At 43.1% G+C, this 12,404-nt stretch overlaps 1 protein-coding gene across 1 annotated transcript in view; it reads left to right on the plus strand.

The window, feature by feature from the left end:
- ahdc1 (AT hook, DNA binding motif, containing 1) overlaps nt 1–5,327 on the plus strand; it is a 244,764-nt gene extending 239,437 nt beyond the window's left edge. Inside the window, exon 4 of the mRNA XM_070898781.1 lies at nt 4,950–5,327. The gene's annotated coding sequence lies outside the window, so the exon portion shown is untranslated. The remainder of the gene's footprint in view (nt 1–4,949) is intronic.
- The last annotated feature ends 7,077 nt before the right edge of the window (nt 5,328–12,404 follow it).

Below are 12,404 nucleotides of genomic sequence, written 5' to 3' on the forward strand. Positions count from 1 at the left end.
AAGTTATCAATTGGGGAAAGGCCAATTTTGCGAAGCTGAGATGTGGTTTAGCCAAAGTGGACTGGAAACAGCTACTTGATGGTAAATCAGTGTCAGGGCAGTGGGAGGCTTTCAAGGAGGAGATCCGGAGGCTTCAGAGCAAGTATGTTCCCTTAAAGAAAAAGGGTTGGACTAACTAATCTAGAGCCCCCTGGCTGTCGAGGGGCTTACAGGGAGGATAAAGAAAAAAAAGGGAGGTTTATGACAGATACCGAGGGCTCAATACTGGAGAAACTCTAGAGGAGATAGGGTTCAGTGCAAATACGCTACCACAAAGAGAAAGAGTGGGACTCCCAAATCTAGAGCCCCTCGATGTCGAGGAGCATACAGAGTAAGATAATGGAAAATAAATGGGAAGCTTTTGTCAGATACTGAGAGCTAAATACTGCAGAAAGCCAAACGGAGTATAGAAATTGCAGGGATGAAATTTAAAAGGAATCAGGAAAGCAAAGAGCATAAGAACATAAGAATTAGGAACAGGAGTAGGCCATCTAGCCCCTTGACCCATTCAACAAGATCATGGCTGATCTGGCCGTGGACTCAGCTCCACTTACCCGCCCGCTCCCCGTAACCCTTAATTCCCTTATTGGTTAAAAATCTATCTATCTGTGACTTGAATACATTCAATGAGCTAGCCTCAACTGCTTCCTTGGGCAGAGAATTCCACAGATTCACAACCCACTGGGAGAAGAAATTTCTTCTCAACTCTGTTTTAAATTGGCTCCCCCGTATTTTGAGGCTGTGCCCCCTAGTTCTAGTCTCCCCGACCAGTGGAAACAACCTTTCTGCCTCTATCTTGTCTATCCCTTTCATTATTTTAAATGTTTCTATAAGATCACCCCTCATCCTTCTGAACTCCAACGAGTAAAGACCCAGTCTACTCAATCTATCATCATAAGGTAACCCCCTCATCTCCGGAATCAGCCTAGTGAATCGTCTCTGTACCCCCTCCAAAGCCAGTATATCCTTCCTTAAGTAAGGTGACCAAAACTGCACGCAGTACTCCAGGTGCGGCCTCACTAATACCCTATACAGTTGCAGCAGGACCTCCCTGCTTTTGTACTCCATCCCTCTCGTAATGAAGGCCAACATTCCATTTGCCTTCCTGATTACCTGTTGCACCTGCAAACTAACTTTTTGGGATTCATGCACAAGGACCCCCAGGTCCCTCTGCACTGCAGCATGTTGTAATTTCTCCCCATTCAAATAATAATCCCTTTTTACTGTGTTTTTTCCCAAGGTGGATGACCTCACATTTTCCAACATTGTATTCCATCTGCCAAACCTTAGCCCATTCGCTTAACCTATCTAAATCTCTTTGCAGCCTCTCTGTGTCCTCTACACAACCTGCTTTCCCACTAATCTTAGTGTCATCTGCAAATTTTGTTACACTACACTCCGTCCCCTCTTCCAGGTCAGCTATGTATATTGTAAACAGTTGTGGTCACAGCACCGATCCCTGTGGCACACCACTAACCACCGATTTCCAACCCGAAAAGGACCCATTTATCCCGACTCTCTGCTTTCTGTTCGCCAGCCAATTCTCTATCCATGCTAATACATTTCTCTAAGAGAGGGCGTGAAAAATATTGGTACTAAAATCAAGGAAAATCCAAAGAAGTGTCAAAAATACATAAAGAGCAGGAGGATAACTAAGGAAAGAATAGGGCCTGTTAGAGTCCAAAAAGGTAACCTGTGTGTGGAGGTGGAAGAAGTGGGTATGGTTCTTAATGAATACTTTGTATCTGCCTTCACAAAAGAGAGGGTTGATGCAAGCATTGTAGTTAAGGAGCAGGAGTGTGAAGTCTGTGATGATATAAACATAATGAGAAAGGATCTTTGAAAGTAGATAAATCGCCAGGGCCAGATGAAATGTATCCCAGGCTGTTAAGAGAATTAAGGGAGGAAATAGCAGAGGCTCTGACCATCATTTTCAAATCCCCTCTAACTACAGGCGTGGTGCTGGAGAACTGGTGGTCACATGATTGCATATTGGAATAATATATTTTCTTCTTCGGCGGTCCCCTGGAGTCGAGGATGACTTGCTCCCACACTAACACCAGTTCTCAGGTGACTGATGAGCCCAGTGCGGGACCCAAGGTCTCTGTCATAGGTGGGGCAGACGGTGGTTGGAGGGACGGGTGGGTGGGGGGCTTGGGTTGTCGTGCGCTCCTTCCGCTGTTTGTACTTGGCCTCCGCGTGCTCCCGGTGAAGAGACTCAAGGTGTTCGGGGCCTTCCCAGATGCTGCTCCTCCACTTTGAGCGGTCTTGGGCCGGGGATTCCCAAGTGCCAGTGGAGATGTTGCACTTTTAATGCACTGGAATAATATGCTTCTCTCTTTAAGCATGCTGCACAATTGTTGGTAGGTACAAGAATGGCTACACTCACACAGTCACTGTGGTAGCAAGCATTGTAGTAATCCTATTGCTGGTCCTTGCTGAAGTATTGCGTCGGTGGGTGTATGGTGCAACACAATGTCAGTTCCCTTCTTAATGCAGCAGTGTCCATGAATTTCAGGTAAGTTTTGTAAATACAGTTTTGCGCGGGAGCCAGACTCAACCTTAGCGATAATATCGAAGAATAATTCCATCGCTGTTACCCTGCTCGCTCGGTTATATTTTTTTTTATTGAACTTCACACAAAGAGGAAAACATGGCCCTTAATTTTTTTTTCTATAAGTCAATATAAAGCTCTGTCGTTTGATTGCTTTGTGGGAACTACAAAAAAACACATAAAATTCTTCCACTGTTGTATATTTTTAGCCCGTTTGTTACTGAGCATGTGTCTGTTGAACTGTGGCTTTTTGATTCTCATACCACTTACAGCAAAAGTTTAGTTCGAATTACATTTGATGCATTGCTAAAGGTGGAATGGAACCTCATGTTAAAAATGAAAACAAAGCTTAAATTGCCCATGTTGTGGAGAATTCATCTATTACTACAACGTCACAATGATGTGTGAATCCTGCTATTTTCTGAAAAAAGTCTGTACGAATTTAAAGTCAGGATTTATGATTGCATTTGTTTTGAAGATAAAAATGATTAAATCAATAAACAACTAGACACCCATTATTAAAAATAATACAGTATTATTGTCCCTAATACCCTCTTACACAGCAAGCTGACTCACAAATACAATGTTTGATTGTGGTCTTGCATTTAAACAGCGACTTTCCCGACCACCAGACGCCCCAAAGCGCTTTACAGAAAATTAAATTATTTTGGAGTGTAGTTACTGTTGTAATGTGGGAAACGCAGCAGCCAATTTGCGCACAGCAAGTTCCCACACACAGTAATGTGATAATGACCAGATAATCTGTTTTTGTGATGTTGATTGAGGGATAAATATTGGCCCCAGGACACCGGGGAGAACTCCCCTGCTCTTCTTCAAAATAGTGCCATGGGATCTTTTACGTCCACCTGAGAGAACAGACGGGGTCTCGGTTTAACATCTCATCCGAAAGACGGCATCTCTGACAGTGCAGCACTCCCTCAGCACTGCACTGGGAGTGTTGGCCTAGATGTTTGTGCTCAAGTCCCAGGAGTGGGACTTTGACTCCGAGGTGAGGGTGCACCCAACTGAGAAAACAGGATGGCTCCCAAATAAAATGCCTGATTGTGGTTTGGTGAGGTATAGCAAGGTTATCAAAATGCTTAATTGATGAAGGAAGACTGACCATATGATTTTACTGTGGCAATGAAATATATTATGTATCTGTGTGATATAAGACCACCTCATCAAAAATTACGTATTTTAAAAGTATTATCTTCATTGATATACAGCTGAAACTGCTTTATAATTCAACATGAAAGAGTGGCTGGACATGTCTTTGTCCACACAATGAGTTCCTAGTCTTTGCTGGGCAAGTGTGGACAAGAAACTGAACCAACCTGTGTGTTGTTAAAGACCTGAGATCAGGCTATCCATCTTTCCTGTAGCCAGTGTTGGTGTTTTATTAATGCTATATTGGTCCTTGTAAGTGAAAGAAAGTTAGTTCAGAGTGATCTAACTAATACCTAAGTTACTAACTGCATCGTAGCAATTTGTACCGAATCTCAGTAAGTCACGAAATCACGATGCTGAACTCAAAACTTAATGCTTTCATATTTATCATTCCCATGTGATATCCCTACAAGGAAATGTCCTGCTGTTATTATGTTTTATTTTTACATTCTGATATCTGTCACTTCGTCCTCCTTTAGTGTGTTTTTATTTAAGCTGACAAGCCCCTTTCAGAGCCTGTTCAGAGGAAACTTTTCAAGAAATGATAATGAGATATGCCATCATAGTCTGGTTACTTGAATGAACTTTCTTCCACTCCGAGGTGCCAAAAACAACTTTAACCGAGTTTCCAATGTGCTCGACTCAATTACATCGCAACGTCAGTTTTGCACCATGATAAAGCGCAGCTCTGTTGCTGATTGTTAACACTGGGCATTTGGGGATCTGTTTGACTGGATGTTGGCAGCAACATTGCGCTCTGCAGAGCTCAGGGTATATTTTTGGAACTGAGGAAATGTTATTGGAAAATTACTGGGATTGTAAGTTAACGTGTCTATAATCGTGGTGGGTGGGGTGGGGAGGAGGGGGTGGGGATGGTGGGGAGGAGAGAGAGAAATTAACTCTTGAATAAATATAAGTAATGGAAGGGTAGATTTGTAGCTTGAAGCCAGGAGTGGTTCCAGACCATTTGCACCAAACAGTTCACATCTGTACAGATTTTGTTTTTAAAAGGATCTGCAGTGGTTGAGTGTTTTAAATGAATTCTGTCAGTATATTTAGCCTGGCCTATCATTGTTATATAAGCATGCAAATGTACACAATTTTTGCAAACTGTGAAGCTTTTTCTGCTGTTTTTTTGCTGCTCGTGGGATGCTGTGCTCTACAGTAAAATCCTTCATTTTTTCAGGATGATTGGATCAAGGGGTTTTGTGGAGCAATTAGAGGATCGCACATGGTCTGCATGACTTCATTGGAGAGTTTTGTTGTGAACTGACTTTATTCAGGAAAAAAAACTGCATTTTGGCTTTAATGTAAAATGGACTCCTGCAGAGACAATCACAAAGAATTGTGGGGCGCTGAGCGAGCGGATGGAGGCAGACACGGGATTGCACTTTGAGAACTGCAGTGAAGAAACTGTTGCTGCATTCACATTTGGAAATAAAAAAATACGCAAAAACTGGCTGCAAAAATGCTGACTCCTCTCTCATACACAATCCATCTTTTAGACAGCTATAAAAATGAGGTACTTGGATGCACTTGTTCAGCTGGTAGGTATAATGTTTGTACAGTGTAAATATAATTTCTGATTTTTTTTTTGTGAGCTTTTCATTTTAATGCTTTCGAAAGAGTTATGGTTCTTCTTTCAAAATTTAAAAAGTGGAGTGTATAAAACTTTCTAACATGTATTCCATTACTGTAAAATTGCCATTTGCTAAAATGCCATTCCTCATTGTCTCGAGAACCTATTTTTTAACCATGAAATATCGGTGAGCTTGCTGTCTCTAAGTTAGAAGTTGTAAATGCCACTGAGAAGGAGCGTTGTACTTACCTGGGGTGTTGATGAGGGGCGGGGGGAGAGAAATGCAGAGTACATTTTTTGATGACAGCGTTGGCAAATTAGGGAAAAGAATCGCACTAATTCTTCACTCATCTTTCCTTCAGAGAACAAGAACCGCACAAGAAACATGGTACTGATATGCCATACAGTGTGTATTTTGGCAGCTCTATAATTGCTTGGAGTCAGCAAAGATCGCTGAAATTGCAATGTTGTCACCCGCTCTTGATCCATTTTTTTTGTGTCACCTCATTATGCAGTGACAATACAAGTTGTCTTCTTATAAATACATATGTTTTTTTTTAAAAAAGACTGAAATGTACAGTTTTTATAAACAGTATTTAATCAAGGACAGAGTGTAGACGTGTTGTCAGAGCGGCAGCAGTTCATGTTACTGTACAAATGTATCTGTAAATTCTTTATATCGATATAGCTAGTGCTTCAAATATGCACTGAAATGTTTGCCTGGGGAATGACAGATAAGGTTATAACGTATTTAATGTATATAATGTTTTATTTAAGATGTGTTTCTATTGTACTCTGTACCTACCTGTAGTGATTATTGTGCGGTTGCAAGGTTGGTTTTTAGCACATTTTTTGCCTTCATGCAGTGTGCACCCAAAGATATATCTTTGTAAAACAATTTCGTATGGACTTTTTATTTGTAAGATGCAGTATTATACGATGAATTTCGGAGTACGGATGATAATAAGCTCAGGGTGTCATTTCTGTTGACTTGCCTGATTTGATCTGTTTATTGAGTGGTTTGTGTGGGGGAAAAAAATGAACATTTTTAACCATTTTCTAAACAAATCGTCTTCACATTATGTGTTCTTGAAGTTGTACTCAGTGACTGCTGATTGTGTTTAGTTCAGTCCACATAAAATACAGACCGGCATTACCGTGGTTGAGCTCTTCTCCTTGCTTCACCACTTCTTCCCTCGTCTCTAAGATTTGCACACCTGCCTACACACACGCTGTAGCTAACACACCCTGACTGACAGGCATCCAAGGGGAGAGCTGCACCTTCCTCCAGTGATAGACACGTAACTTGTTTTTATTGGTATTAGGATTGTCAAGTATGGGGCAGCCAAGGCCTGGACAGTCACCGCCATCACTGAGCGATGCAGTGGTCTTCATCGCTTAAACCATGGCCGACTTCAGGGGATGCAAGAGTCTGACCATCAGTCACACCTCCAGTGGGCAGCGCTGTCATTGATTCTATCTGCAATTCCAAGCAAAGCCTAAATTTAGCAAGGGTCCTGCCAAAACATTTGCAGGGGTCAAACGATTTCTTTCAGGATGTTTTACAGGGTTGGCAGGCAGATATGTTTGCAGTAAAAACAGAAAAAGCTGGAAATCTCAGCAGGTCAGGCAGCGTCTGTGGAGAGGAAACAGAGTTAACGTTTCAGGTCGATGACCCTTCGTCAGAACTGGCGAATGTTCGAAATGAACAGATTCTTAAGGAGCGCTGAAAGGGGGAGGGGAGGTCTGTGATAGGGTGGAAGGTAGGAGAGATTAGAGAGACAAAAGGGATGATGGGCGAATTGAGATGGTAATGGCAGGTTAGAAAAAGGTGAGTCTGGATAGGGTGTGAATGGCGGGATAATTACCAGCTGCCATTGGCAGCAGAGAGAAATAAATTACATAATATGGGGGAGAGTCTGAAATTGTTGAACTCGATGTTGAGTCTGGAAGGCTGTAAAGTGCCTAAACGATATTTTTGCAACTGATTTTGTCAGTTGTGCTTTGCCCGGCTTTACTGTGGGAACTTGGAGGTCCCACTGAGCCCACAATCCAGAGTCCCGGGTCCAAGTGCTACGATGGCAGAGACCCTGCTGCTGTGTCATTTTCTATGTTGATTTTTTCCCTCTAATGCTGATCTACAAATTACAGCATCCTCCAATCGCTCCGGGTAACTATTTCCACTGGTTAGGAATGAGTTGCTGCTGATTCTCAGGATGGTAACTATTACTTGCTCCTGTTATTTAGCACCAGTCCTACTTCCCATAGCAGTTGTGCATTGACATGTAGAAAGTTCCATCTCGGCCAGTCTCCATACATGGACAGTGCACTTCTTTCGTATCAGCTGATATTTCTCAATAATATCACATGGGCATGGTGTTCTCTTCATAAGAATTAGGAACAAGAGTAGGCCAAACGGCCCCTCTAGCCGGCTCCGCCATTCTATATCATGGCTGATCTCGGTTGTGGCAAAGTCGCAGCTCTGATATGTCCATTGATGTAGTTTGTAAACGGTACATCATCAGCAGATTATAAAATGAGTAATCTGAGTCCACTGGACAAAAATGTTAAAAAGGGTGAAAAATCTGACCAGGCAGTTACAGGTCCATGAACCTAAGATCAGTTACAGATAACCAGGTGTCAGCCTTGACTCATTGTTGGCACTCTCTCACCTCTGCACCAGAAGGTCCTGGGATCAAGCCCATTTGAGCACATCATCCAGTCTGGCAGTGCAATGCATTACTGAAGGAGCGCTACACTGTCAGAGTCTCTCGGACGAGACATTAAACCTGGGCCCCACGTGCAATCTCAGATGGACTTAAAAAGATCCCACAGCATTATTTGAAAAATAGCAGGGGATTTCTCCATGTTCTGAACAACATTTATTCCACCTGAAACAGATAATCTGGACATTTATTGCATTTCTTGGTAAATTGCCTGTCGCCTTTCCCTACATTGCAACAGTCACTACACTGGCTTTAAAGAGCATTGGGACCTCCTGTGATTGAGAAAGGTGCGATATAAAAGCCAGTTCTTTCTGGGTAAAATCATGGAACCCATTCTAAAGAGTAGGTTGGAGGAGTAATTGCAAAGGGAAAAACTTAAACAGGGTGGATTTAAAAAAGGACAATCTTGCCAGGCCAACCTTCTCGGCGACATTTGAAGATGTTGCAAGTAAGGTAGATAATAGAGCACCCTACAATATAATTTAGTTTGACTTCCAGAAAGTTTTTGACCAAGTTCCATTTGAAAGGCTTTTAATGCAACTAAAATTCACGGAGATAGCGTGATGGGTAACAGCAGCAATGCCAACAATTTCCATTTATATAGCGCCTTTCATGTAGCAAAACATCGCAAAAAGTAATAAACTAGGTACTTATGAGAGTGCTGTGTCAGACTGAGGAGGGATGGGGGGTAGGTATTGTGATATCCCACAGGCATCAATGCTTGGACCTCTGTTTCTTATCTACATACATGACCTGGATATCAAAAACCAATGGTAAGTTTGCCAAATTGGTTGGAAAGTACTAAATACACAGAGCATTGGACTTGAAAGAGAAAGAGGCAGTTATGGTATTTGCAGAAGAACTTTGAACAGACATGCATTTGGGCAAACTATTCAATTTAATTCTGACACATGTTGAAGTGTTGCACATTGGGTGTAGCAAAAACGTGCATCATGAATATTTCTAATTGCAATGTATTCTTAGCTTTCTTCTCTGCTATTAATGAACCAAATTATACAGAATATACGGCCCAGAAACAGGCCATTCAGCCCAACCAGTCCGTGCCGGCGTTTATGCTCCACTCGAGCCTCCTCCCGTCTTCCCTCATCTAAATCTATCAGCATAACCCTCTATTGAGGGGGTTCGACAAGGTAGATGCAGGGAGGATGTTTCCACTCGTGAGAGAATCTAGAACTAGGGGGCATAGTTTAAGAATAAGGGGTCGCCCATTTAGAACAGAGATGAGGAATTTCTTCTCTTAGAGCGTTGTAAATCTGTGGAATTCTCTGCCCCAGAGAGCTGTGGAAGCTGGGTCATTGAATATATTTAAGGTGGAGATAGACAAATTTTTGAGCGATAAGGGAATAAAGGGTTATGGGGAGCGGGCGGGGAAGTGGAGCTGAGTCCATGATCAGATCAGCCATGATCTTATTGAATGGCGGAGCAGGCTCGAGGGGCCGAATGGCTGACTCCTGCTCCTATTTCTGATGTTCCCTTCTCTCTCATGTATCTATGCAGCCTCCTCTTAAATATATCGATACTATTCACCTCAACCTCTCCCAAGTTCCACATTCTCACCACTCTCTGGGTAAAGAAGTTTCTCCTGAATTCCCCATTGGATTTCTTGGTGATGATCTTATATTGTTATCTTATATTAAATTCTTCCCCTCCCCCACCCCCCTTTTAAATTGATACAAGTTTCAATTCCTGAACGAGACAGGTTTTATCATTTATTGTGCTTTTGTCAGGATTTCTTTTTTCAAAATAATGTGGGCGTCCGGAAAGGATTTGCCTGAACCTGTTCCCTCTCCGAATGGTGCATGCGTCTGAGAACATTGTGGGATGTCGGAGGGAGCGGTTCGCCAAACCCTGGAGTTTGGTCAGGGCGTAAATTAAAGCTTCCCAACCTTTTTTTTATTAAACGTTTCTCAGAGGCATCCCTCCAATTTTGATGTCTGATTTATATTAACTATTGCTTGCAGTGCAGTTTAAGCAATTGCTAATCCCCATTCAAATCTGTCTCACCATAACTTGCCTTTTCATGGCAATGTAAAGATTAATGGCACAGAATTATTCTACTAAATATACATAAAAAAAGAAAGTAAGACTTGCATTTATATAGCGCCTTTCACGACCACCGAACGTCTCAAAGTGCTGTGCAGCCAATGAAGTACTGTTGGAGTGTAGTCACTGTTGTAAGGTGCAAATAAATAAATCTTCCAGTAAAGTCATGATATGGAATTTCTATCATCTCCCAACCAAAAAGCCCCCTACCTTACACATAATATTTGGCAGCACCTCCCACCCCCGGCACAGACTCGAGGGGCCAAATGGCCTCCTCCTGTTCTCGAACCATTCTATGAATCTAAGTATTTCCAATCCCTTTCGCTAATTTCAAAATTGTGGAAATTAATTTTAATCAATAATTTACCCATACTATTAATCGGTTGCCATTTAAAAAAATTATTTTAAGTACTTATTAAAACTCTGTGAAGTCTCAAGACATGCAGAATTTTATTTCTTATTCATTCCTGGGATGTGGGCGTCGCTGGCAAGGCCGGCATTTATTGCCCGTCCCTAATTGCCCCTTGAGAAGATGGTGGTGAGCCGTCTTCTTGAACCGCTGCAGTCCGTGTGGTGAAGGTGCTCCCACAGTGCTGTTAGGGAGGGAGTTCCAGGATTGTGACCCAGCGACGATGAAGGGATGGCCGATATATTCCCAAGTCAGGATGGTGTGTGACTGGGAGGGGAACGTGGAGGTGGTGATGTTCCCATGCGCCTGCTGCCCTTGTCCTTCTAGGGGGTAGAGGTCACGGGTTTGGGAGGTGCTGCTGAATATTATGCGTAAGGTGTTTTTTTGTTTGGTTGGGAGATAATTGAAATTTCATATCACCATAAATTGATTAATATAGAAACTGCATCTTTGTGACTATCAGCGCAATGAAGTAACTTTCTCTACTGAAAGCCACAAATTAAATATTTAAGTTTTATATTTGATTAAGGAAACTTGGATGTAATTGGATTGTTCATAATATAATCTGCTTCTGTTATGGGCAAATCTGATTTTTTTTGCTGCCATTTTTATTTGGTTATCAAGAATGAACCCTTACCAGGCGTGCAGCGTAAACACTTTGAAATGGGGCTCTTCAGATTTTGGTGTTTACTGTTTTAATTTAACAGAGCCACTTACTTTACATGGGTTAGTTGCTGCAGTTCAGACTTCACGCAACACTTTTGCTCAATAAATGATTAGACTGGCAGCTTCCAGAATCAGTCGTGTCTGAGGGGCGGAGCTGAATTTAAACCCTGTACCAAGCTCAGCGGGAACCTTGTGGGGTGCGGGGGGGGGATTAAAGATGGCGGAGTGAAGGTTAGTGTCTTGTTCCCAACGTGTTCTCTTTCCCCTCTCCATTTGTCCTTGCTTGGATTCAAGCGCAAGAAGGCCACTGGGCCCCAGAGGAGCGGGGACCTGATTTAAAGGGCGGCTCCATCTCCCAATGCCATCACCTGGGCAGGCATGCCATGTTAGCCGGGGCGGGCCGCACTGAGAACCTTACTGTCTGCAACCCGCCAGCAGAAGTTGGCGCCAGCGATCTTCCTGGTCGCAGGAAGCCCAGGTCCGTGTTCTTAATCGTCAAAGATTTCTCGTGGACCAGGAGGAGCCTCCCTTGCCCTGGGCTTTCCCACCCATCCACCAATTGCGGACTTGCTGACCCCATCCTCCCCCCCGACCCCACCTCAAATCATTACCTTATCGGATCCGTTTCCATGGGACGGGTTCCAGAACCCCAACCCTGCCAATTGAGACTCTCGGTATCAGATGGGAGTGGAAATCGAGGAATATAAGTGAGGCCCCCACCAAGGGTTAAAATCCCCAGGCCTGATGCGCCAGGGGTCGGGTGGTTCAGCCCCCACAACCTCGATTCCCACCCGAGTTAAAATCAGCCCTAGTGTGGTTATACTTCGCTGATACTGGCTCAGCAAGATCCAAATACAGTAACTCACCGGGGAATACATGAGGGCCCAGAGTAAAGGTGATTGGCAAAAGAACCTGAGGCGATATGAGGGAAAAGTTTTTATGCAGCGAGTGGTTAGGGTTTGGAATGCTCTGCCTGAGAGGGCGGTGGAGACAGACTCAATAGTCGCCTTCAAAAGGGAATTGGATAAAGACTTGAACAAGAAAAATAATTTCTGGATATGGAGAAAGAGCGGGGGAGGGGGACTGACTGGGTTGCTCTTTGGAAGAGCCTGTGGAACTCGATGGGCCGAATGGCCCCCTCCTGTGTTGTACTGTTCGATGATTCTATAAGATGCTCACAATGTCTTCTATCATCTA

The sequence above is a fragment of the Pristiophorus japonicus genome, chromosome 14 (genome assembly GCF_044704955.1).
Source record: "Pristiophorus japonicus isolate sPriJap1 chromosome 14, sPriJap1.hap1, whole genome shotgun sequence".
Classification (NCBI taxonomy): domain Eukaryota; kingdom Metazoa; phylum Chordata; class Chondrichthyes; family Pristiophoridae; genus Pristiophorus; species Pristiophorus japonicus.